Here is a 27114-nt window from a genome sequence, read left to right as displayed (position 1 = left end):
GCCTGATATTAAACTCAGTCTTTCCACCCACTACCTTAACTTGCCTTTTCTCATCCCCAAGATCTTCACTGTATAGCAGTTTGATACCATAGGGCACTTCCTGACAGTACCACATTGCGGGTTTTTCAGGAGGGGCAAAAAAAGGAGGGGGGATGACCTGAGAGCAGGTCCGCACAGAGACCTGTTGATCCAGGGTCTTCTGTCTGAGATGTCTAAACTTGCTGCTTCATTACAGGATTTTGAACTCCACATAATAGCTGCCATGGGACATCCAATGGAAATGTCAGGTTTTTAAAATATGCAAATCATACGAGATTTGTTCCTAGGTCATACGTATTTGTTCCTCGTTGCTTTTATCCTGAAAAGATGGTAAAAGTTGACTAGAGGGCAAAAATCTTGTCCTGGTAAGAGAAAATTCATCCTCCACATGTTTGATGAAGTTTGTGGCACAACAAAGTTTGTGGAGTAGGACCACTACTTTCAAACAATACTATTAAACAGAATCGGACACATTCAAGCCAGGAACAGAATGTTATTATTATTATTATTATTATTATTATTATTATTATCATTGAGAGACTGCATAGTCATCTGTCCAAACAGGTTTGGTCATGTACTTGGGTTATCCATGTGTGTTCCTCATTGCATTTATCATAAAAACATGGGGAAAGTTGATTACATGGCAAAACCTTTGTTTGTCTGTCAGCAACTTTATTAAACATGTAGAGACCAAAGTTTCACTTGCCAGGATAAATTTTTCACCCTCTAGTCAACTGTTACCATGTTTTTAGGATACAACCAATCAGGAACCGACATGAATAACCAGGGAACAAACCGAACATTAAAAATCCCACATTTTCCGAGTGTAAAGACATATGGAAATTTGAATATCCGCATTTTCCTGCCAGAACCAGAATATTCCTGCAACTGAAAATCTTATGTTTCAGTGCTTTGCACTAAAACGTTTTCAGGAAACGTTGTTTGGCCACCCACCACTTTGAACCAGGAGCTCCAGGGATAAAGGTACTGTGTGGATGGGTCCAAAGTTTCATTGTATGTAATCCTGGGATACCCAGCTTTTTGTGTATTTAGATTATCAGCCATAAAGCTACAAATCCCAGGAGTCCACAGGATATAACCATGACAATTAAAGTGCTATTAAAATGCTATAATTATGCATGATAAAGGAACGTTTATTTTCTCACTAAACATTGGTGCATAAGAGTTGCTGAACACACAGGATTTGCCTTGAATCACTCTTCCTGATATAAAAGTGTGAGTATTGTACAGAGCTTATATATCGGCATTATCTGTGATGCCAGCAATTTTTCTCAACTTCTTCCCACCATCCCCAGAAAAGACAGAAAAATGAACTGAATCTCGGCATCTAGTAAATGCTGTTTTATGTTATTCAGGATGACTGTAGTCATTATGGAAAAGCTGAGCAATCTAGGAAAAATCCCTGTTTTTTCTTGTGGAAAATTGTCTCACTTTAACCCTCCATTCATTACAGATGAAACTCATTATATTTCAGTACGGAATTACCTTTCAAAGAGTTCCCCTATTTGTAACCAGACTAGCATACTGCATGAAGTACTCAATATAAACATAATTTTATTGGGATAAGTAATGCATACTAGCATGGGCGACCTAATGGTATTTGCACTTATTTTTTTCTCTGCTCAAGTAAATCCTAATGTTCACATGATTGTAATTCATATACTTCTACCCAAATTACATTTTGCCAGTGTGTTAATAACCTACCTTTTATAGCTTGTGCTTATGTTCACTTGATAAAATTTTAGCAAATCTCTTGCCAATTTCAGATGCTACTGAAGATAGTGAAATCCACACTTCTGAACTACAGCGATCTCACTAGCCAACACATCTCAATTTTCTGCCATGTAGGCCAGTTTTATGTGGAGCTATTCAGAAGCCCGTAGCGGTGCAGTGTGTTAAACCACTGAGCCACTGAGCTTGCTGATCATAAGGTAGCAGTTCGAATGTGGGGAGTGGGGTGAGCTCCTGCTGTTAACCCCAGCTTCTGCCTACCTAGCAGTTCAAAAACATGCAAATATGAGTAAAAATAAGTATCGCTCCAGCGGAAAGCTAACGGCACTCCATGCAGTCATGCTGGCCACATGACCTTGGTGGGGTCTGGTTTAGAAATGAAGATGAGCACCATCCCCCAGAATTGGACACAACTAAACTTAACGCCAAGGGGAAACCTTTGCCTTTTTATTCAGAAATAAGTTGCATCAAGCCAAATAAGGTAAAAAACTCAGTCTTCAGCATATTTACAAACATGTCAACTGATGATTTGTCGCTGAATGTTCACAGTTAGTCCAATTTGTAGATAAAAGGCAGGATGAGAGAAGATGGGCAAAATGAAGGGAAAAGATGTTGCACTTCCCAGTAGACTTGGGCAAAAGGAAACTGCTGCATACCCTTCTCATGTGACCTACTTTATTAATAACATTTGCCAAGTTGACCAAAAGATGATGTTAATTGGCCACATGAATCCTTGTTTTATTTATTTATTTATTTGCGGTATTTGTGTGTGTGTGTGTGTATCCTGAAAGAGTGCAAGATTGACTGCTTTGACTGAACAAATGGATAAACCATCTTCAATCTATTTCCTGCTGTATTCTCAGTTTGAAATGGCTAGTCCATAATCATAAAGTAGAAACAACTCCCTCGTGCCCAATAAGCAATTTTTTGTAAAATAGAGGTTGCAGCATATCTGAGCTATGGGGGACATTTAGTCTCGGTTTCCTTTTTTAAAAGATGTATCCTGACAGATGATGATTTTACTCAAGTCTTCATTCTCTTTTTCCCTTGTGGGAATGTTTACCCAATTTGTTATATAAATAATTTATTATGGATATAAATACATTAGTAAAATTAAACAGGGCACCAGAAAAGACAAGAGGGAAAGAGAGTAGGGGGAGGGTGAAAAGCAGAAGAGGAAAACCAAGAGCAACTAAGGAACAACAACACAAAATACCTAAAAATAGAGGGTGTAATAGGAAAAACAAAATTGATCTCCCTTTGTCCTAAGATCCCGGGGCTACATGTTCAGATGTATGAGGAATCATAATCTTTAACACACCATTTCCTTCCTACTGTTCCTTACAGCAGAGAAGTTGATTAAACATCCTGCCATACACTGCAAACCCTTACATTGCATTTTCTTCCTTTTCAAAACTGAGCAAGGTCATTCACATGTTGGATTGCTGCACTCTGCATCAATATACTCAGATTGCAACACTGAATCACTAACATCACACATCAGGATGTCAAAAGCAGCTGCAGATTCATAAAAACATAACACAAGTCAGCTATATATTTATATCAAAAATATTTGCATCTGTATATCGAGTCTCCTCATTCTACTCTAGGAAACACAAAACACCAAGAGACGTGATAGTCCAATTCACAAAGAAGAAATTACGGGATGAGATATTGTGGAAGACAAATAAAGATCCATTACAATACAAAGGAGTGAAAATTCCAGTTCTTAAAGAATATCCACAAATGACACTTAATAGAAGGAAGAAATACTACTTTCTAACAGACGAATTGAAGAAGAGAGGAATCAGATATAGATGGGAGAGACACGAGGGTATAATGGTGACATATAAGGAGGAGCGTTACTGGTTAACAACGGAAGAGAAAGCAAAAGTCTTCTACGATAAACTGATGAGAGAAGAGGAGGAAGGAGGCAATGGAGAAAAAAGTGAGAAGGGGGAGAAAGGAGAGAAGAAACAATCGTCACCGAGAAATGGAAATGGAAATAGAAGTAAGAAGGCAAGATATGTTTCACCAGAAGAATATAAATTACTGTCGTCTAGAGAAAGAAAATTTGCGGCAATTAGTGCATCGGAAAGAGATTTAGCTGGAATTGAAGCAACGGCAACAGCGATTTCGGAAATGGATCTTGGCGTAGGCGGTTTGGACTTAGATAATAATGAGTAGCATGATGGAGCGGCAAATAAAATGTTTTTCGAACAACATTAATGGTTTGAACTCACCCCAGAAAAGGAAGAAAATCTTTAACAAGTTGAAAAGGCAGAAATATGACATAATAGCTCTCCAGGAAACACATATATGTCATAAGCATATATCCCATCTCGCTGAGAAAAAATTAGGGAAAATGTATCACTCTTCATTTGAAAAGAAAAAACGAGGAGTAGTATTATATATAAAAGATAATTTGGTATCAGAATTACTATTCAAGGATCAAGAAGGTAGATGCCTCGCAGTTAAAATTCTTATTGGAAACACAAAATTATTGATATGTAATATATATGCACCAAATGGACCTAAGTCATCCTTTGTTGAATTTTTGAAAAACAACCTGGAACAGGCTGAGTATGATGAACTTTTATTGCTTGGAGACTTTAATGGAGTGTTGCAACCTCAATTGGATAAGACTAAAGTAAAGAAAAAGGGGGGAGTAGAAACAAGCACTCTACCCCAAAAATTTTTGGACTTAAAAAAAGAGCTGGACTTGGAAGATATTTGGAGGATAAGAAATGAGGAAAAGAAGGATTATACATTTTATTCTCACAGGCATCAGTCTTGGTCGAGAATCGACATGATATGGATTACAAAAAAATTAATGACAAAAGTGCAGGATGCTCTCATCCTCCCTAGAGATCTATCGGACCATTGCCCAATGGAGTTAATTATATTTCAAAGAGAGGGAGTTAGAAGATGGAGACTGAATGAAAACTTGATAAAAACAGAAGTGGATAGATCTAATTACAGAAGAATAATTCAAAATTACTTGGAAATTAATGATACGAAGCTGACAAATGCACAAATAACATGGGATGCAATGAAAGCAGTCCTGAGAGGACATTTTATTCAACATAACTCCAAAAAGAATAGGGAAAGGAATAAAGAAATTAAAGACTTAACAAATGATATAATGAATATGGAGAAGGAATTAAAAAAGAAGCCTGAGAAGGCACAATTGGAAAAGAAACTGAAGATATTAAAACAAAAGAAGAATCATTTGGAATTGGAATCTCAAGCTAATCAAATTAAATTTTTGAAACAACAAACGTTTGAAAATGCAAATAAACCTGGAAAATGGCTAGCCAGACAAGTGCGAAAAAAACAACAATCTAGACAAATCATGAAGATTAAAGTGGAAAATAAAATCATCTCAACAGATAAAGAAATAATGGAGGAGTTCAGGAAATATTACAAACAATTATACTCAAAAGATTGTATAGATAAAGAAGAAATAATGGCCTATATAAATAAATTTAAGTTTCAGAAAGTGGATGAGGAAACAAGGGATCAATTGAATAAAGAGATATCAGAGGAGGAAATTGAGAAGGCAATTCAAAAGATGGACCCAGACAAAGCTCCGGGTCCAGATGGATATACAGCTGGATTTTATAGAACATTTAAACAAGAATTGATACCTTTATTAAAAAAGGTATTAAATGAAGTGATGACTGAACAGAAAATTCCAGAAACTTGGACGAAGGCAGAAATAGTACTGATTCATAAAGAAGGAACCTGTGAGACGGAGATTAAAAATTACAGACCAATTTCTTTATTAAATACGGATTATAAGATTTTGGCGAACATATTGGCAGAGAGAGTAAAAAATTTCTTAAGAAACTGGATTGAAGAAGACCAAACAGGATTTCTACCAAATAGATTTATGAAGGATAACATAAGGCTAGTATTGGATCTAATAGAATATTATGAACAGAATCATCAAAAAGAATTTGCCATACTAGCCTTGGACGCAGAGAAGGCTTTTGATAACCTAAATTGGGATTTCTTTAAGATATTAATACAAGAACTGGACATGGGAGATAAATTTACTAACGCAATAAAAGCGATATATGATTTACAAAAGGCTAAACTAAGAATAAATGGTCAAACGACAGAAGAGTTTGATATTCTGAAGGGAACTAGACAGGGATGTCCCCTGTCCCCACTTATATTTATAATGGCATTAGAACCATTAATGAAGGCAATAAGAGAAGACCAAATGATACAGGGATCCAAAGTTGGTAAATATGAATTCAAAATAAGAGCCTTTGCGGACGATGTACTTGGGATAATGGAAGAACCAAGTAAAAATATATTAAGATGGATGCAGAAGATAAAAGAGTTTGGGTCAGTTGCAGGATTTAAAATCAATATGTCAAAAACAAAGTTATTAACGAAAAATGTAGAAAAGAGAAAACAAGATATGATTAAAGAGCAAACAGGTCTGGAAATAGTCAAGAAATTTAAATATTTAGGAGTATGGATCACGACAAAAAATGGACAATTACTAAAGAATAACTATGAAGAAGTCTGGAAAAAAATACAAAAGGACTTACAAAAGTGGATACATCTGAAGTTGTCACTTTTAGGCCGTATATCTTTGATTAAGATGAATGTATTACCGAAATTGATGTTCCTTTTTCAAAACCTCCCGATAATTAGAAGCCAAACACTTTTTATAAAATGGAAAAAAGAAATATTGAAATTTATATGGGCCGGAGGAAGACCAAGAATAAAGTATGATAATTTGATTGATAAGAAGAATAGAGGGGGTCTGGGCCTCCCAGATTTTAAAGCATACCATGACGCATGTGCGTTGATATGGATAAAGGATTGGATATTGTTGAACAAAGAAGACTTCTTAAATATAGAAGGAAATGACTTAAGAGTAGGATGGCATGCTTATTTATGGTACGAAAGGGAAAAGAAAGAAAAGAGTTTTGGTAACCACTTTGTGAGAGCATCCCTATTAAGAGTATGGCAAAAATATAAAAGACATCTTTATTCTAAAACACCTTTATGGGTCTCTCCTATGGAGGCAAATCAGCGAAGACTTTTAGGATGGAGAAAATGGCCAACCTACAAAGATTTGTTAAATAAAGATACAAACACTGTTAAGACTTATGAGGAATTAAAACAAAAATTTTCTAATATTACTTGGTTACATTATATGCAAATTAAAGAATATTACAATCAAGATACAAAAATTGGCTTTTCTTGGGAAGAAACAGCATGGGATAAAATTTTAAAATTAGAAAAGAAAGTGATATCGAATATTTATAACATATTACTTACCTGGCTGACTGAAAAAGAACAGGTTAAAAACTGTATGATAAAGTGGGCTCAAAATTTAAGAAGACCAATTCAAATGAGGGAGTGGGAACAGATGTGGAACAAAAAATTAAAATATACATACGCAATGGATTTAAAAGAAAATTGGATAAAAATGTTCCACAGATGGTACACCACACCGAAACAATTGGCTAAAATGTACAAAACAGTTTCTGATAAGTGTTGGAAATGCCTGGAACAGGTTGGCTCCTTCTACCATATGTGGTGGACTTGCAAAGAAGCAGTAAAGTTTTGGAGGGTAATTCATGAAGAGACACAAAAGATTTTAAAAAGAACATTTATAAGAAAACCGGAGTATTATTTGTTAGGTTTTACAGATTTAAATCTACAACTGACGGAACAAGAGGATAAACTTTTTACATATATGACGACTGCCGCTAGAATTGTTTTTGCTAGAGAATGGAAGAAAGACTCAGCACCACCCGTACAGGAATGGGTGGAAAAAATCAGAGAAATAAAGGACATGGATGAATTGACTTTTTTGTTGAAGAAAAATACAGGTATGATACCAAGAAGAACGAATTGGGATAATCTCCATGAATATCTGGACAATTTGGGAAAATAAGAAACAAGAGAGACAATTTCTTTTTGAACTTATTTTATATTTTTGAATAATAAGAAGATATGATCCAAGAAGATGGAATGGAAGTCAGTTTTTTCTTCTTCTTTTTTTGTGTGTTTTTGGTGTAATATTGTAGATTTTTCTATTTTTTCCCCTTTTTATTTTTTTTATTTTTTTTTATTTTTTTTTAGGGGTTGTTTGGGATTTTAGTATATATTTTTTGTTTCTTCTTTTTTCTCCTTTTTTCTTTATTTCCTCACTTTCCTATACTTTATTGTTCTCACTCTTTCGTTGTAATCTATATAAAAATTAATAAAATTCTAATTAAAAAAAAAAAAAAAAAATATTTGCATCTGTTACAGAGCACTTGATTTCTATTTTTAGGTCATTGCGTCCCATTAAGTCAGCTGCTTGCTCTTTTAAGATCTCATCACGTTTCCTTTTTGACTTTAAAGAAAGTTTGTGGATGAGTTTTCATAGCCTGACATGTAGGAATGATTATCCCAAGGCGTGGAACAAACTTGCTTAATATTGTAAATTCTGAGTATATTGTGAGACAATAAAAACTACATTTTCATTGGCAATGGGATACCAACCTCTTCTCTGGCACAGCTAGAAGGACATATATGCTCCTCCTGTATAGGTTTTGGACTTCAGCTTCATTTGGGGACCCTTTCACTAACTTGTACAACAACAACAACAACAACAACTTTATTTTTATACCCCGCCACCATCTCCTTGAAGGGACTCGGGGCAGCTTACAAAAGGACAAGCCTAGACAGCACAGAGTTAAAAACATAATGCAATAAAATAAAATAAAACAGAACCAAATAGAAACATATCACAATAAAAGATAACGTCATAAAAACGGTACCATGCAGAGTAATAAAAGTGCTGAGTACAGAGGGCTCTGAGTTTATGCAAAATTCCTAGATAGAGCTAAGGGAAAGTGCACAATTCAGTAGGCAGGGATGGGAGAGCAATGTCCTTGGGCATTAAAATGTCAGGATTGTAGAGCGCGGGGCCATGGTAAAGTGCCAGAACTTTGGTATTATTGGGCCTGCCTAGTCAAAGGCACAGAGGAATATCCATGTTTTTAGGTTCTTGAGGAAGGTGGACAGGGTAAGTGCCAGTCTGATCTCCCTAGGAAGAGAGTTTCAGAGCCAGGGGCCACCACCGAGAAGACCCTCTCCCTCATCCCCACCAACTGTGCTTGAGATGGAGGGGGAAGTGAGAGAAGGGCCTCCCCGGATGATCTTAGGGCTCATGTGGTTCATAGGGGAACAGCAATACAAGCAGCACAAATGGCACTCATAAATGACACCAGGGATGCAGGACCACCACTGATTTTCTCTTGCCTTCCAGTCATAATTCAAGGACTATGAATCTGGTCTTCAACAGTTAATAAAGCAAGAAAGCTGTGTGACCCTGATAGTTCAGGTATGTGGCTTCTCTGGAATAACATGAAAAGCCAAGGAAACTCCCCTCCTTGAATCTAGTTTATTTAAATCTGGTAACTATTTTAACAGAAACATGTTAAAAGAGAACATAAAACCAACATTATTGAAAACACAACTTCAACTAACATCCACTTGACTTTCTTAGCTGACGTTCCCCTAGTCACACCTATTTATGACAAGTTAGGTAACCAACTGGAGAAAAGCCATTTCTGAGAGAATGCCAAGAAAAACTAGGAAAAGCTGAGAGGTTTCCAGCAACCACAAACTAATGGATCAATAGGGTTTAGTTTACTAGGTGCTAATGGAGATACTTTACTGAGCTATTTTGCTTGGAGAATTAGGATAAATAGGTTGTGCTGATGTATTGGTGCCGTTAGCATGAATGTCTACAATCAATAAATGGGAAGGTCTGGAGCTCAATTCTCCTCTGGGTCACAGGAACTGCCAAAATTGAACTTCTGTTCTCTTTCTGTTAGATACAGCAACCTTCTCAAGCTTCCTCTAGTTGTTTGTTATGTATTTAATTCAGGTTGCCTACTGTATTGTATATGTGTGTGTGTATTGGTATACAATTTTACTTCAACTCTTTGTTGTGATCAGAACTGGGCTTGTTCAGAACTCAGGGCCCTTCCACACAGCCCTATGTCTCAGAATATCAAGGCAGAAAATCCCATATTAACTGAGTGTGGACTCAGATAACCCAGGTACCTGAATAATTTGTTGGGTGTATATCTAGGTAAATTCATCTGATCTGGATCTCTCAATCTAACTGGAAAAATCAGAATTTGTACCACGATTAACTGAATGAGACAACCGTAAACAAAGATGGAAGTGGTGGTAGAAAATTCTGCAATGTTTGTGTGTGTGTGTGTGTGTGTATCTATAACTATCTGGGTTGTTGCTGTGTAAGCAATAATGTTAGACATCCTAAATATAGAATATTAACTTCCAATTATTTGTCTTAGGAAATTACATTTGAGAAACCCTGGAGTCCATGGTAGAAGTAAAAAAGGCCCACATATGATAGCTTCTCTCTGTGCGAATGCACATTACAGTGAAACAGACAAAAATGAAATATTGTGAAAACCAATGTTCATATGTTTCTTAAGCTTGACATGGAACTAATAAGGAGTATAGTGAATGAAGCTGAAGATATTACTGCTATAACTCAGAAAAAGAAAATTACACTATAGATATAGGATATCAGATACATCTCTCTTTAGGTATGTAATTCTTTAAAAATATTCTTTCAGGTGTATCAGTTTTGTTAAAGAGGAGGGAAATATTCCTTACTTATGTTGACATCTTGAATGGTTTTGCACAAGCTGGGAAGCTCCTTTTAACTCTAATGTTTATATGGAGGACACCCAGAACAGTTTTCTCTATGGTGGGAACAGCTGTACTGACTGATATTCGGCCAGTGAAGATTAATGAAAAATCTGTTTACTTTGTTTTCAAGAAGGATGAGTGAAGATTAGAACTTTGCAGCTCAACAACAAAAAAAGGAATAGCAAGAAGTGGACTTTTTGATGGAAGGCCTATCAGTTGGTAGTACGAGCTCAGAGTCTTGAATCAATATATCCCCGTGATTTACCAGTTCTGACTTCATTCCAGCAAATCCCATGCTGAAATCTGTCACCCTTTCTGCTGGAAAGGACCAACAGCCATCAATTCTTTCTTTGCAATCTTTGGGAGTGACCTGAATGCACAAACTAACACTGGGATGAAAAAACAAAAAACAAAATCTAGTGTTTTCATCACTGCAATGAACTAATCACTCTGAGTGTAGCAAAAGATTTTTTTACACCTTAGGTATGTTTTGCTGAAAAGGTCATTACACAACACTGTTACTAGTAGTGTAATTTTATGAAAGAAGCATTCCGTTATTAGGTGGCACTGTATTCAGGGACTTTGACCCTGATCCATCCCAGAGCCGAAGCCCTGATAATCTATGTGCTAAGTTCATCCTGGTGGATAATAGAAAATTCTGCTCCATTTCCTCTGGGACTTCATGCTCATTAGTCACAGCATACCAATTAAAAGCATTGTTAGAAAACCAGAGGAATGCGAAGTAGCACATGTCCAGACCGGGAAGCTGCCTTTACATCCTGCATGGATGAGTGGCTTTGTATGGGACGCCAAGAATCACATTAGGAGGTCGTGTGCATCAGCAGGCAAGATCAACAAAAAGACTGAGGGTTTTTTTTTTCAGTCAGCACAACTATTTTAAACTCTGTCCACTAACAATTAAAGGACCTTGTAATTTATTTTAACAACACAGACATCAATACAGAGAGTGGGAAAGGAGATAGATGCACTCAGAAAGAGAGTGATGTGAAGTTGCAGTGTGGAAGTTGAATGAAGCCAATGTTTGAGTGGTAGCACCAATAACTTATACTATTTGTTTCACACCCACTTTCCAAGCAAATTGCACCAAAATCACAAATTCTCTAAATAGTTGAAACTTTCCAACCAGTTACAGACTTGCACAAAACAGTGTGTGATGAGGCCCTGTAACTGGTTGCTCATTTTTATTTATTATTTATTATTTATTTAAAACATTTATATTCTGCCCTTCTCACCCCACAGGGGACTCAGGGCGGAGCCCAACATATATACGGCAAACATTCAATGCCAGGACATAAAATCATAAATACATACAAACATTAAAATAATTTATATTCCCATTAAAAGTTGCTTAAAAACCATCTCAGGACACCATTTTGCCTAATTGCACTGTTTTTGGTCAAATGATATTTAGCCACTTGTGCTCCATCTATTTTTATCAGTTTTATACTAATTTATGCAATGCTTTTGATATGAAATAAATAACTAAAACACTCAGGATGCCAGTCTAAATTGGAATAAAATGGTTGTTCAAAATCAGTATGTATTCCAGAGCAACAGCAGCAAAAGAATCTACAGTAATCTAGTGTGTTTGTTGAACAATACCTAAAGTGGATTGAGTTCAAAATCCCATTGCAGTCTTTGCTTTTGTTCTATTAGGCAACACATCAAGTTTGGAGACTCTTAAACCAAGCCTACAAACTAATGTTCATTTAAATATAAATAAATAAATGTGACTTTTAAAATAGCCTTCTTGAAAACAAACCTTTCTGACTATCCAACAGCTGTCCTCACTAACAAAGGTGAAGTTCGGGTTAATGCCTTAGCAAACGGCTGATGGACTAGAACAAAAACTATTTTGCAAGGGATTACTGGCATTATAAACCACTGTCATGTATTCCTAGCAGTCATTCTTAATTAAGAAAATAATAGGATTCAGCGTCTGTGCTCGGATCATGCAGCCAAGTGACTCCATTTCAATCCCCAAACACATAATGGGACTCAACAAACATGCAGATTCCTTCCATGCAATGATTTGTATTAGAGATTTAAACGTATAATGCCCGGCTTCCAAAATAGCATTGCTATCAGCAGTTACACACAGAGCTGCATTCTCTTTCTCTTTCACACACACACACACACACACACATGCCAGCTTCTTTATGAAACCTGTCAGTATTATTTTAGCATTTCCCAAATGATAACCTGTTGCTTCCAAAGACAATATTTCATTAGAGATTTAAATTCCCAGATTGAGTTACTGTGGCCATGGAACGAAGCTCAAGCAATAATACTCGCCCTTCAGCCTTAATATTCATTTGTGCGAAATCAAGTGCAGTATAATGGCCACGCTCTGGCATATATTCTGCATTACTGAACTATTATTTCCTAACATATTCTGTTTGTGACACAAATCATAACAAATCATGAACATAGCCCTGTAGTGAATGCATTGAGGAGCTGCGCACAGGAGATAAAGTGTGGCTGGAGGATTTAAAGAGAGGCAGCGGAGGACGGAGGAAGACAGAAATTCAATACAACATGGCCAAAAATTGCTGGCGGAGTTCCCTAAGATCAGATTCCGAAGCAAGCATCAGGGGCTCATAAAATTTCAAAATGAGAAGCTCACCTTGCCCATCTCTCCTGTGCTTCATCTTATAAGTCACCCCATCACTCTCTCCTATAATTCTCATACTGAATATCACCTTTAACATTCAGTCCAAACCCCATAATAGCTTAACTGCCCTACTGATCTCATAGCTACCAGCCATCAATGTCCCATTGGCCAATTTTGTTGGCAATTAGTGGGCCTGGAGAATAATAATAATAATAATAATAATAATAATACACTTTATTTATATTTCACCCTTCTTCCCTAGGGAACTCAGAGCAGATTACAGCATTTACATACATATGCAAACATTCGATGCCTTAACAATCGTATACAAAGAGACACACAAACACAAACAAAGGCAGAGGCTTCTCCTTACATTTCCAGCTTCTGGAGGCGGTGCTCATCTCTGGCTCCAGGGAGGTGCTTTCTCCATTTTCAAGTTGAGGAGTCTGCATTGTCACCTCCTGGTTGTGTGGCTGGCAAGATTGCTTAGACAGTGGTTCTCAACCTGGGGTCCCCAGATGTTTTTGGCCTACAACTCCCAGAAACCTCAGCCAGTTTATTAGATGTTAGGATTTCTGGGAGTTGTAGGCCAAAAACATCTGGGGACCACAGGTTGAGAACCACTGGCTTAGAGCATATATTCCCACTGAAGTGATATCTATTTATCTACTCAAATTTTGTTTTCAAACTGCTAGATTGGCAGGAACTAGAGCTGACAGGAGTTCACTCCATCTTGCGGATTCGAACTGCCAACCTTCAGGTCTGCAGTTCAGTCAACTTTCAGGTCAGCAGTTCAGCAGCACAACAGTTTAACCCACTGCACCTCCATGAGTTATGAAATATTCTCCTGCTCTTGCCACTGCCCAATATCAAGCAAAAAATGGAGCACGTTTCTAAGGAAACCAGTTTCCCAACCTTATAGATTAGAGCTTTCCAAATTTTTCATGTTGGTGACACACTTTTTAGACATGCATCATTTCATGATATAGTAATTAGTTTTATCAACACACCAAAGGTTAAACCAACTCATTATTTGAGATATGGACACATCTGTAAACTGTAATAATAAACACTTCTCATGAAAACCTTTCATTTAATTTTTAAAAACAGGATTTATTGTTTATTTCACGTAGACTCGTTACATTTGTGCAACACACCTACACGCTGCGGCCGGCACACTAACTGTTGCAACACACAGTTTGGAAAGCTTTGCTCTAGGTGGGCTTGGGACACAAACACATCCTCCAATTCTTTTTCTTTTTTCAGAGAGTTTGCTCATCTCTGGAGCAGATCTTTACAGGTCAAGTCATAAACCCCATATTGGCTGCTAACAAGAGGTGTAAGCTCTCAGCAAGTTTGAAGACTTCAAGAAAAATGTTTAGATCTAACAGAAATTTTCAGAAAAAAATGAGAAGAAATGTAATAGCTAGGGCTGGGCGGTTTCGTTTCGTTAATTCGTAATTCGTTAAAAATTCGTTATTTTTTTTATAACAAAGCGATAACGAACCATTCTGGAGCAACTTAAAAACGAAACGAATTTTTAAATTCGTTTCGTAAATGCTTCGGATTCGTTATGTATTCGTTTCGTTATCGGTTTGAGGTCGTTTCGTTATTATTTCCGCATGTCTGGGGCAGGTTTTATAGTTGTTTTTTGTTTAATTAGTGAAAAAAAATTATAATATCACACCAACAGTCAACAACAGAGGGAGAGGGAAGCTTCAGAAGTTCCCCCTGTCCCATTTGGAGGTTTTTTAGCGTATTGTGCGGTCGCGTCCGCCATTAACGAATCAATTCATTATTGTTTCGTATTTGTTTCGTTAATGTTTCGTAATTTTTTTTACATTTACGAAATTTCGTAAATATCGAACTTTTTAAAAGAAAAATTTCGGAATTCTTTTAAATATCGAAACGCAACCCCCCCCCAAAAAACGAATCGATTTTAGAAACAAATTTTTCCATTGTTACCCAGGCCTAGTAACAGCATCAGTATATAGAGATGAGAGAACCAGTATGGTGCAATATGTTAAGCAAGGTATCTGGAAAACCAGGGTTTTTACTTCGTCACAGAAACCCATGGGGTGACCTTGGGCAATTCATATTCTCTCAACCTCAGAGGAAGGCAAATGGCAAAGGCACACCCTCTGAACAAAGTATATCAGGAAAAACCCTTGATAGGTTCCTCTTAGAGTTACCATAAGCAGGAATTTGTTTTCTCTCTCTTTTTGAAGGGGGAATGCCTTCGGAGAAAAAACGAGAAAAAAACAGGAAGTGATGTGTAAAATATTCCATTTTTCCCAGACCTTTATATTTCTGATAGAAAAATGTAGGGACAAACTGCACAACCTTTATTTTACTGTGCTCTCAAAATTCAATACACAGTCTCAGATAGGCCCATTCAGTTCCCCCTTCAAACCCAAAAAATCTTGACATTGTTTGGTGCATAAGTGATGTGTTACCATCCAGATTTACTTGAATTTCTGAATCCTCAAATGGAGGTTGTAGCTATACACAAAAATATTCCTCAGGAAATTGCTACTGCAATTCACAGTTCACCATTTTATTAATGTTCGGCTGCTGCCAAGCATTTCCCACAAGCTGTCTCTTTCACAGGCAAACATAAGACATTAGAGCTGAGCCAAAGATGGGGAGAGGCGCGTGGTTAATTTTGTCAATATTTGTACACCCTGTGAAATGGGAGGGGGTGCCAAAAAGGGCAAAATATGGTGAATACGAAGGAAACACATCAGTCAGTTGCCAAAGGTAAATTCTCAAGTTGGTTAAACATCACTGAGTGATGATAAAACTGCCAAAACAGAATGCCAAAAGGGGAAATACAAACCCAATTACAATGATATCAGTTGACATAGAAGGAGTTTGCATAATGCCTACATTCTACATAGAAACAGAAAGAGAGGATATGTTAATTCAGTACCCATCCTTGCCATGATGTCCAGTTGCATATTCTCCCAACTGTTCCAATTCACCATTCCACTTTTTTCAGGTGCTGATTCTCCATTTTTGCATACTTCAGTGGCTATAAACTGAGTTCAAATGCAAAGGTAGTTTTGCAGTTAACTTACTCAGCAGAGGGAAGAGGAGGCAAACTATTCTTAGCATCAGAAAGTTTTTTCTAACATTTAGGTGGAATCTCTTTTCTTGCAATCTGAATCCATTGCTCCATGTCTGAGTCTTCAGAGCAGCAGAAAAATGGATTGCCTTCATCTCAATATGATATCCTTTCAAATATTTCAACATAGCTTTCATGTCTCATCTCAACCTTCTCTTCTCCAAGTTAAACATACCCAGTTTCCTCTTCAAAGGGCTTGGCTCCAAAACTTGATATTGTTTGGCCACTACATCTCTGAAATGTTGGATGGTATGATGGTGTAACAAACCATCTGGGCAAGGCAAAAAAAAAAAGGTAGCTCTGTTGGCTGTAATAAAAATTCACCAAAATCCAAAATATTCATCATAGTGATAACTTTATTAGATCAAACAGAAGGTGATCGTGTGGTCACTATACAGTGGGTCTATTAAAATCCAAAATTGACCCTCAACGTCAATACAGATGGAGGCTATACTCCTTATTGCCCTTAAAAGGACCTGAAACAACAAATGCAATCAAATGCAATCCATTAGCAGCACCAAGCACCTTTGAAACCAAGCTGACATTTCTCCTGTTGTGGCTAAAAGTCATTTCAAGGGGCAAAACATAGTTACTGTCTTAATAAGGTCTTCATTGTTGGATCTGGAGGTGAATTTAGCCACTTCACAGGTAAAGCAGGCCAATTAAAGCCAAATTTGGATTGCTTAACTGATGTTGGAGGGAAAAACCTCAGAGAGGGAGTCAGAGGTCATGTCCATTCTACAGAATTAACTGCAAGGGCTCAATGCAATTGAATTCTGGGATTTGTAGTTTTGTGAGATAATTACCTTTCTCTATCAGAGAACTCCAGTGTCACAACAAATTACAAATCCCAGGATTCCATAAAATGGAGCCATGGTAATTATAGTGGTGTCAAAAAGTTATAATTCTGCATTGTGGGTGATCTGACAGTCCATTCTAAGATAGGCTTCTTGTTGGTTAATCCCTACTAAAGTTCAATCAATTCAAATGTTAGATAATGAATCAGGACTAAATATCATTGATTTAAGGGATACACTCTAGTCATGATTAATGACATGATTTAAGCTAGTGTCCAGTTGTACAAGTAACATGTTGACATATTTCTTCTTCCCCTATTCTACTTGTAATGAAGACAACATTACAAGTCTCACTGTCCTTACTTTTGGACGGACCAAATTGCTTAAATGTTACCACAACATTACCATTCTGTATTTTCTCTGATTGGCTGAACTCTTAATGACATAATGTTTATATACTTAAATCACAGCTGCAAAGGAAGAGGTAGATTGGAAAAGATTGGAGGGGGGAGTAAAATGAGGAGTGGGTGTTATAGGCAACATTTGCGTTTTTAATGCCAAAATATTATTTGCTTATAAAAACAGGATATGGCTCAAGCAAGGATACATAAAGTGTAAATAGCAGCCATTGGCCCTGTTCCAAACAACAGTGAGGATTTTGAGTCGAATCAATGGCTGCTGCATGCACAGATCCTCTGTTCATTTCAATGCCAATGCCTTGGCATACATGCTGTCCATTAAAGGAAATATAAAAGCCATCAAATGTAATAAGAGGGACTGTATTTGTTTTGGTGTCAAAACTGCCGGATCACAATTCATATTTCAAATTTTCTTTCATGCCGTGTAGGCATGTGAAATAGGCCCATTCTCAGGTTGATGGAAAGGCAAAGTCATGACTTGAATATGCTGAAAAGGAGGCAGCAGTGATGCACTGAAAATGGGGAGAAATGGCTGGGCAGTTATCTCAAAGAGTGTATCTATATTTTACAGTTAATGCAATTTGGCAGTACTTGAACTGCTATAGTTCAGTGATATGAAATCCTGGGATTTGTAGTTTGGTGAGGCACCAGCACTCTTTGGCAGAAGCTAAAGATCTTGTGACAGCTCCCATGATCCAATAGGATTATCCATGGCAGTTAAAAAGGTGTCAAACTGCATTAACCCTACAGTGTAAAAGTAAAGGTAAAGTAAAGGTTTCCCCTGACATTAAGTCTAGTCATGTCTGACTCTGGGGGATGGTGCTCATCTCCATTTCTAAGCCGAAGAGCCAGCATTGTCCATAGGCACTTCCAAGGTCATGTGGCTAGCACAGAATACCATTACCTTCTTGCAGAAGAGGTATCTATTCATTTACTCACATTTGCATGCTTTCGAACTGCTAGGCTGGCAGAAGCTGGTCCTAACAGTGGAAGCTCACACTGCTCCCCGGATTTGAACCACCAACCTTTCAGTCAGTAAGTTCAGCAGCTCAGAGGTTTAACCCGCTGTTCCACCAGGGGGCCTTGTCTATTATTATTATTATTATTATTATTATTATTATTATTATTATTATATTCCACTAGGGGGCCCAGTGTAGATATACCCAAAAAGGATATTTTGTATAGCTGGCCATATCTTGTATGCTTAAGAACGACAGGTTGCTTCCTGTCATTCCTTGCAGAATTCTGAATTTCTATTATCAACAGTCTATTTTTTTCTGTGTGGCCAAGACAATGTTTTGAATTATGTTCTTCATTCTTTGAAAAGGCCCATGAAGCCTAAAATGTTAAGAGACAAATATATGAGTTCCTTTGGGGAGATAGGGGTATATAAATAAATAAATAAATAAATAAATTATTATTATTATTATTACTATTATTAGAAATACAAAAAGATGAGTCCATAGCAAACAAGATCACTCTACTGGCTATTGCATTGGATCACATGTTGGACATTTCCCAAGTGTCTAGGACTGTGTGATGTATCGGCGAATAATGTGTGCAGATCCCAGTAAGGTGATCTTCTGTAGCTGGCAAATAGTAATTTTGTCAGCGCCAATTGCGTTTAAGTGCAGGCCAAGGTCTTTAGGCATTGCACCCAGAGTGCCGATCACCACCGGGACCACCTTTACTGGCTTTGTGCCAGAGTATTTGCAATTCGATCTTTAAATCCTCATATTGTGTCAGTTTTTCCAGTTGTTTCTCTTCAATCCTACTGTAACCTAGGATTGCAACATTGACAATCATATTTTGTTTTTTAACATGATCATGAGGTTAGGAGTATTGTGCTCCAAAACTCTGTCTGTCTGAATTCAGAAGTCCCAGAGGAGTTTTTTTTTTTTTTTTTTTGGTATTCATTTTCTGTAACTTTTTCCGGCTTGTGATCCCACTGGTCTGAGTCCATCTACAGAGGTTGAGAAGATCGAGATATAAAAGTTTTAAATAAATAAATTTGTCGCAAGCAGATGGTATTTGTGGCACAGGTTCCAATGAATCATCTGAGCAACTGTGTTATGCCTCTGTTTGCAGTCTGTCTGCACAATCTTCTTGCAGCAGCTGAGGATGTGATCTATTGTTTCATCTGCTTCCTTGCAGAGTCTACATTTGGGATCTGTTGTCAACTTTCAATTCTGGCTTTGATGGCATTTATTCTAATGGCTTGTTCTTGGGCTGCCAGAAACAGGCCTTCCGTCTCCTTTTTCAAAGTTCCATTTGAGAGCCACAGCCATGCTTTTTCTTTGTCAATTTGGCTCTCAATTTTTCCCAGGAACTGTCCATGGAGTGTCTTCTTTTGCCAGTTTTCTCTTCTGCTCTGGATTGTGTTTTTACGGTATTATTATTATTATTATTATTATTATTATTGCCTTGCTGAATAATGTGCACTGGAAATAAATAATTTCCCTCATATTTGTGTTCCACTGCTGTTTTCTATATATCATGGGAGCCACAAACTCTGTCTGCATGAAACCAGTCCCACCAGAATGGGGGCCTGCTTGACCTTATGAACTTTCCAAAATGTGCCTTTTTCAAAATGGTTGCCTCTTTCAGGGTTGTGCTTACTTGACAAAGGCTTCTTCTTTTGCCATGCACAGAAAGCTGAAATCGGTTTTCTCCCTCAGTCTGGTCAGTAATGAAAACATACATCATCTCCATCCTCTTTGACATTCAGCCTTCCAATGACTGCAGTCACAGAATGGAGAAATGGAGTTAAGCATGGCTCAAGGCACTTTTAAAATATTTTGTCTTTTTAAAAAAAATCTAACCATGCAGTGACAGGGTTATAGGAAACTCTGGATAGATTTCTCCTGAGCTTGAAAAAGGTACTTTTGGGGGAAGAGTGCAATTTCTCCAGGCAGCATTTTTCCACCCAGAAAACGTATTTTACAGAGTGGTGGGCGTAGTATTTGTTGTACGAAAAAATGATGCTTGTGGCTGTTTAAAGACTCAAAGAATGACCATGACATTGTCCCAGGATTTGTCAGAAAACAAGAAATAAAATGTTTGATTAGGAACAATGATTGATGCCAAGGGGAACATCCCAATGTAAATAGAAGGGAGGGGTGATGACAGAGTGAGATCATAATATAAATGCAAAATTTAAAAATATACCGTACCGTGGTCCCAATTGTGATCCCTAAATCCTGCAGCTGCTATTGTTAAAGGGGAAAACAGACATATTAAAGGCATTCGTGCATGTAACATTATGTCTGCCTTCGCCCTGGCTGAAGACAAAAACTGCTTCACAAAGTTTAAACTATCCAGAGAGGGACTGTTTGATTACTTTGGAGGGGTTGTTTTGCTTAAGATTAAAGCAGTAGGAGGTATTTTGCTTGGGGTTAAGCAAAGGAATTCACTACTTCTTTAGTTGTGTTCTTCAAGTCCATTGTCCTGGCATTGGCAGAAACCTATTCCTGAACACATTTATATGAACTCACTCTCTGCAATGTTCTGTCTTTGCCAAGTCATTAAAAATAAGAGGCTAACTTAAGGCAACCATTATTCTTGGCTCTCAAGACCATACTATTTGTATAGGAAAGTTTAAGATATTTATTTTAAGGGCTTTCCCAAACATCTAATTTCCATTCTTATAACATCACATGTACATTTTGAAGTCATGCCTCTAACTTTTTGCTGCACTTTTGTGTGTTGTTTCAAATACAGTAAACTCAAGCCCACAGTTGGCTATTTGACCCATTGTTGGGTTAAATAAACAGATTGCATTAAATATCTCAGTATAAAGTAAAATCTATCATTTTGAAATGTTATTGCTATAGGATTTTCACTTCTGGGAAAACACTGAGATTGTTTGAGAAGTCCCAGATTTTGTTCCTGTTTTTGGTATATTCTGGGTTACAGTAAACTGATCTAGGGACCCATTTTAAGAAGTCTTTTTAATGAGAGATGATAGAATATATTCTGGGTTAAACAAAATGTGTACGGCTCTTCATGATCTGGAGGGTTTGGAGAACAAGCCCCATGATGAGCAGCTTAAAGAGCTGGGCATGTTTAGCTTGCAGAAGAGAAGGAAATCTCCTTTCATGTAGTTTGAAGCCACTGAACATGTCCACCTGAATATGAGGAAGAACTTCCTAACTATGAGAGCTGTTCAGCCGTGGAACTCTTTGCCCCAGAGTGTGGTGGAGGCTCCTTCTTTGGAGGCTTTTAAACAGAGGCAGGATGGTCATCTGTCAAGGGTGCTTTGAATGAGATTTCCTTGCTACTTGGCAGGGGGTTGGACTGGACGTCCCACGAGGTCTCTTCCAACTCAATGATTCTATGATAAAATCGGAAATAATAGGAAAAAATCAGACAAAATCTTAGACTTTCTGGTCTTTTTAGCCAGTCCGGATTCACCTTAAATTAACATAGAATTGGCTTCCATAAGCCATTTCATCCAGAATATTTTTGTCAATTAGGTTAGAGTCACGGACTCAATTGTGACCAAGTAGGATTGCCTTCCAAGGGTTGAGCCTTGGCAGTTGGTCTGTAAGTGACCGTGGAGACCTATTCTGGATCTACATGGTATCTCACATTTCCATATGGAAGGCAGTTATGACAAGGAATTGCTTGATGCGTCTTCCTCTTGGCACATTTCTCTTTTTCACCCTCTATTTGTGCCACTTCAAAATCCACAGCACTGTTGGTAACACCTGACTTCCAGTCAGAACATTTGAGGGCCAGGGTTTCCCAGTTCTTGGTGTTTATACCACAATTTTTAGGTTAGCTTTAATCTTCTTGTCCATTTCCTTTTCTTGAGCTGAGAATAAAGTAACTGCTCTGGGAGATGGTGATCGGGCATTTGGACAATGTAGCCAGTTAAGTAAAGTTGATGGTGAGAAGAATCATTGCTTCAATGCTTGTGGTCTTTGCTTCTTCCAAAACACTGATGTTTGTCCACTTATCCCTTCCCAAGAGACCTACAGAATTGTTCAAAGGCAATGCTGATGGAATCTTTCAATGAGGCTAGAACCAGGTTGCTCAAAAGCAGTGCCCTGAGAAGGACCTTTTTGTATTTCAGTTCCCGGAATCTCCAGTCATCCCCAGTTAGTCAGAAATCATTGAAATTGTAGTCCAAAAGTAACATTTACAAGCCTGGTGGAAGGATGATACTCTTTCCTCATTTCTGAAAACTCCCACCTTCCTTTGAAGTTTGAAAATTATTTCTTTTTTGCCTCCCCTTTTTCTAGCCCTTCCAGGTGAAACGAATTATCATACAAAAGCTATTAAAAACCCTAAAGAGGTTACACTGGCATTGTAGATTATATTCATAGACTGTTTATTAGTGTTTTAAAACTTTCTTTTTTGGTGATTTATTGATTTAATATATTTTACCAATGAAGCAAAGTATCATCAATTGATTTGGTCTTTACAAAAGTATTTTTAAATGGTCTTCTTGTACATTGTGATACACAGAAAGCTATATTATAATATGCAACTGTTATTAGATACTAAAACAGTGGATGTGGCTCTTAATGAGACATGCCTCATTATCATGGGCTGTCTGTGCCCTACACCACTGCAGAAATTAGCCAGTATTGCACCACCTGACATCCATTGCGGAGTAGCAGCCAATAATGAAAGGACCAAGGCAGTGACATCCCCAGCCCATTCCCTGTTCGGATATCAGCCAGCACACCAATGCCTTAAATCAAGAAATAGTTTTCTAAGATCTACAGAGATACTCGTAAGAACAGCTCAGCAAGTGAGAGTCCAAAAGTGGCAGGCTAAATCCCGGAACCTCAATCCATGGCTGATGCCACATGAGAGACTCCCTCCTGGGCACACAGAGGACTGGGCGACTTGGAAGGCACTGAACAGACTGCACTCTGGCCACACATGATGCAGAGCCAACCTCAAGAAATGGGGCCACAAAGTGGAGTCCACAACTTGCGAGCATGGAAAGAAGAAACCACAGACCACCTATTACAATGCTTCCTGAGCCCTGCCACAAGCACAATGGAGAACCTTCTTACAGCAACATCAGAGGCACTCCAAGTGGCCAGCTACTGGTCAAAGGACATTTAATATAATGCCAAGTTTTTAAACTTTCTGTTTTCTCAAATACGTCACAACTGTACCCTTGGTTCACTCCTGACAACAATCAATCAATCAATCAATCAATCTGGCCTTAAACTCATGACATATTGGAAAAAGGAAGCATTGTTATATATATATAGTAATTGTCACATACTAAAACTGTAATTAAGGCTATCATGTATGTAACATGATAACCTATGTTTTGGCCACAAAAATTAACAATAAATAACAAGCCCATATTGTTCCTTGAACTGACTTGCAATTTTGTTTTTAAAGTCATCCAGATTTTCAAATTTGGAGAGAAGTGTAAAGCATCCAAGAATCACATTGCTCTGCTCCTATGGGGTTCATAGGAATCATTTCATCCATCCTTCAAAGATTCACTTTTCAGCACACCAAAAATGTAGCGGCGCTTCCACTTTTAAAGGGCCCCTGGGTGACGATCTTTGGGATTTCTTCTTTTCAGTATTGTATGGTTGAATATTTACTCCAGTCGAATCACTGTGCTCCTTTTATCTGTGGTGACATTTATCATCACCCTGGTTAGGTTGTTATGTTAATGCTACATGCAGATATTTGAATCAAGACATCCCTCTTAAGTGTGTGTTAAAGGGAAACATGTGGAGGATTTCCTGCTGAGAACTCCCAGCAGAGGCACAAATTCAAGGGTGTGTGGAAATGCCTTGTCAAAGCTTTCTCTAACTTTGCAACAATAGCATGAATCTAAGCACAGAAAGGATGATTCAGAACAATTGTTCTTTATGAGAAACCTAAAATAAATCTCCGTTTCTCTTAGTAATGCTTGGCTTAAATGATATAACTCAAAAACCCTAGTGGGGGAAAAAAAACTTCTTTTGAATTAAAGCAGCGATTCTCAACCTGTGGGTCCTCAGGTGTTTTGGCCTACAATTTCCAGAAATCCCAGCTAATTTACCAGCTGTTAGGATTCCTGGGAGTTGAAGGCCAAAACATCTGGGGACCCACAGGAAGAGAACCACTGCCATAGAGGGACCTTGTTTTACAATAGAATAGTAGACTCAGTTGACCGGCACCCATGGGATTAGTCGATGCAGAATACATGTAGCTTCTGGTTGCTTGAGTGTTACTATTAAAAGTAGTCCTAACTAATACTATATCCCATACTGTACTATATACCATACCATAAATTCTATATTGGCTTGAAACTAATATTGAAAGACAGTAATTAAAAGGAAGTAAATACAAATTTAACCAAATGTAACAGTTTTAAACATTATTATAAATATTATACATGTATTTAACTTTCATTCCAGGTATTATTTCTCTGATGTTTTGCAGTTGCTTAAGAGTTGTGGTTGTTTGAGTTCGGGCTAACTGAAAATCTATTGTATTATGAAATAATGGGAACTAAGACACAGGTTAAGATGCAAATGCCAAGGCAACTACTGTATCAGTTTCCCCTAGATTCTTCTCCATAGTCTATTTCAGTTTGTGTGCATGCGTGCATAAACACACACACACTCTTGTAAAACCAGAGTCTGGAAAATTATTTCTTGAAAGGATTACTGTTATAATACCCTTCTGCTTCCTGGCTTTGCATGTTTGAGTTCATAAAATTAAACCCATGAGTAGCTTTAACACCATGGACCATTCTGACAAAATGAACCTAGTCTCCGCCCACCAGCTAATTTTGAAAATGTACTAACAATATTTTAATATATTTACTGATACTCCTTTTGTTATAGGCACATTCAACCCAAGGCACCTTAAAATCAATCAGAAATATCAAGACTGCAAATTGTATTGGAATTTACATAAGCATTACTTTTCATTTTCCTACATGAATATTCTGTCTATGCTAGAAACTCAAGGCAGCTCAGTAAAATATCAATATCAGCACTGCAAACATTTATCATATCCATTGTTAATGTCAGAAGTAATATATCATCCCAAACGAATGCTAACGGGCTATACATATCCCTTTATAGAAGTATCCTGAATAATATGACTAAAAAGTTCCATCCCTTTCAATGGGTTGACTTAAAGTAGAACTATTTTTATTTAAGCCAACCACTCTAGTTCTGAAAAACTATTCTAAGGAAAAGCCAGGACACTGAATAATTGAGACTTCAATTATTGTCACATCATTATACAATGCATGTCAGGTTTGACAGACCTGAAGAGGATGAAATTTTAGAAGTGTGAATTTTATAAGAATGAAGTTTTATGAAAGTTAAAAAAATGAAGATTATGACTGAAGGGAGTTATTGTATCCCAGAGCAGGAACACCTCTCTACTTAATCACCACGCCAGTTCAGTAAAATCAGCAAGCAGTTTATTGAAGGATATATGTAAGCAAAGCAGTAAAAATGATAAAAGCAGTATAGTCCAAAACAGTATAATCCAAAGATAATAGATAGTCCATGAACTTCAAGGCACAAAGGTAAAGACACAAGATCCAAGGATGCAAAATCCAGAAAAATCCAGAAAAACAAGACAGCATGAGAACCATACACAGAACAGGAACATCGCAAAACTTGAAACATGGAACTAGAAATCCACTTGGAAACAAGATTCCCCAGACTGATCTAAAATCCTTTCCCAGACCTCTCAGCGGCCTTCGATACCGTCGATCACGGTATCCTTCTGGGGCACTTCATGGACATGGGGCTCGGAGGCACTGCTCTGTGGTGGCTCCGATCCTTCCTTGAGGGATGGACCCAGAAGGTGTTATTGGGTGTGTAATAGATCTACCTTTTAGTCGGCTAGGCCGAAGCCTGCATAGCAGTGTCTGGCATCTTGGTATTCAAGAGAGCAGGAGGAGGAGTCAGGCTGACTCCTGATTGGGTGTAGCAATTGGGGGTGGAGTCAGCTTAGAGAGGGAAAATAAGCTGCCAGTTTTGACACAAAGGGAGAAGAGTCTTAGAGAGAGACAGAGAAGGGTGTGGATTTTTGAGATAGGAAATTACAGCAGGGAACTGACAGGAGAAGAAGAGCTTTTAGTGAGCCTCTAAGTTTGGGAATAAGGTGAAGACATTAGGCTAGAGTTTTACTACGTTGAGAGGACTAGTAAAAGAAAGCTGTGTCTTAGTAAACTTAAGAGAGGTTTACAGATACCTTATAGCCCAGTGACTGAGGCAGACTGGAGTCTGTGCTCTAAGAGAAACTGTGTCTTATAGTAGAACAGTTTGTTAAAGGGACTCACAGCTGTAAAAGCTATTCTGTCAGGGGAACTGTCTGTTCAAGCAACCAAGTTATTGCAATCGCATCAAGATTTCTGTACCACTCATTTCCAACGAGTTGTTGTTATTCTAAAGTTAAAATAAACTCTTTCTTAGTTAACTTTCAACTGTTGTATGCCTCAATCCATCTGTTCTCTCAGAAACTTATTCAGTCAACTCATTTTTAAAGCCCAGTTAGCTAGGGAGGAAGCCATAGAAGACCAAGAACTCAAACCCACATTACCTATAATACATTCACACCCTTTTGGTTCCTCAGGCCAGTAATTTCTGAGGTGGTGGCGGCTATTACTACCAAGTAATTCGGTCACTTAGG

The 27114-nt window shown here is 37.7% G+C and overlaps 1 protein-coding gene across 9 annotated transcripts in view; it reads right to left on the bottom strand.

Moving 5' to 3' along the window:
• The window catches only part of KIAA1217 (KIAA1217 ortholog), a 469454-nt gene that overhangs the window by 287712 nt on the left and 154628 nt on the right, over nucleotides 1-27114 (bottom strand). The window lies entirely within an intron of this gene.

This window comes from Anolis sagrei, chromosome 6 (assembly GCF_037176765.1).
Source record: "Anolis sagrei isolate rAnoSag1 chromosome 6, rAnoSag1.mat, whole genome shotgun sequence".
NCBI lineage: Eukaryota > Metazoa > Chordata > Lepidosauria > Squamata > Dactyloidae > Anolis > Anolis sagrei.
This window is presented reverse-complemented; position numbering and strand designations above follow the sequence as displayed.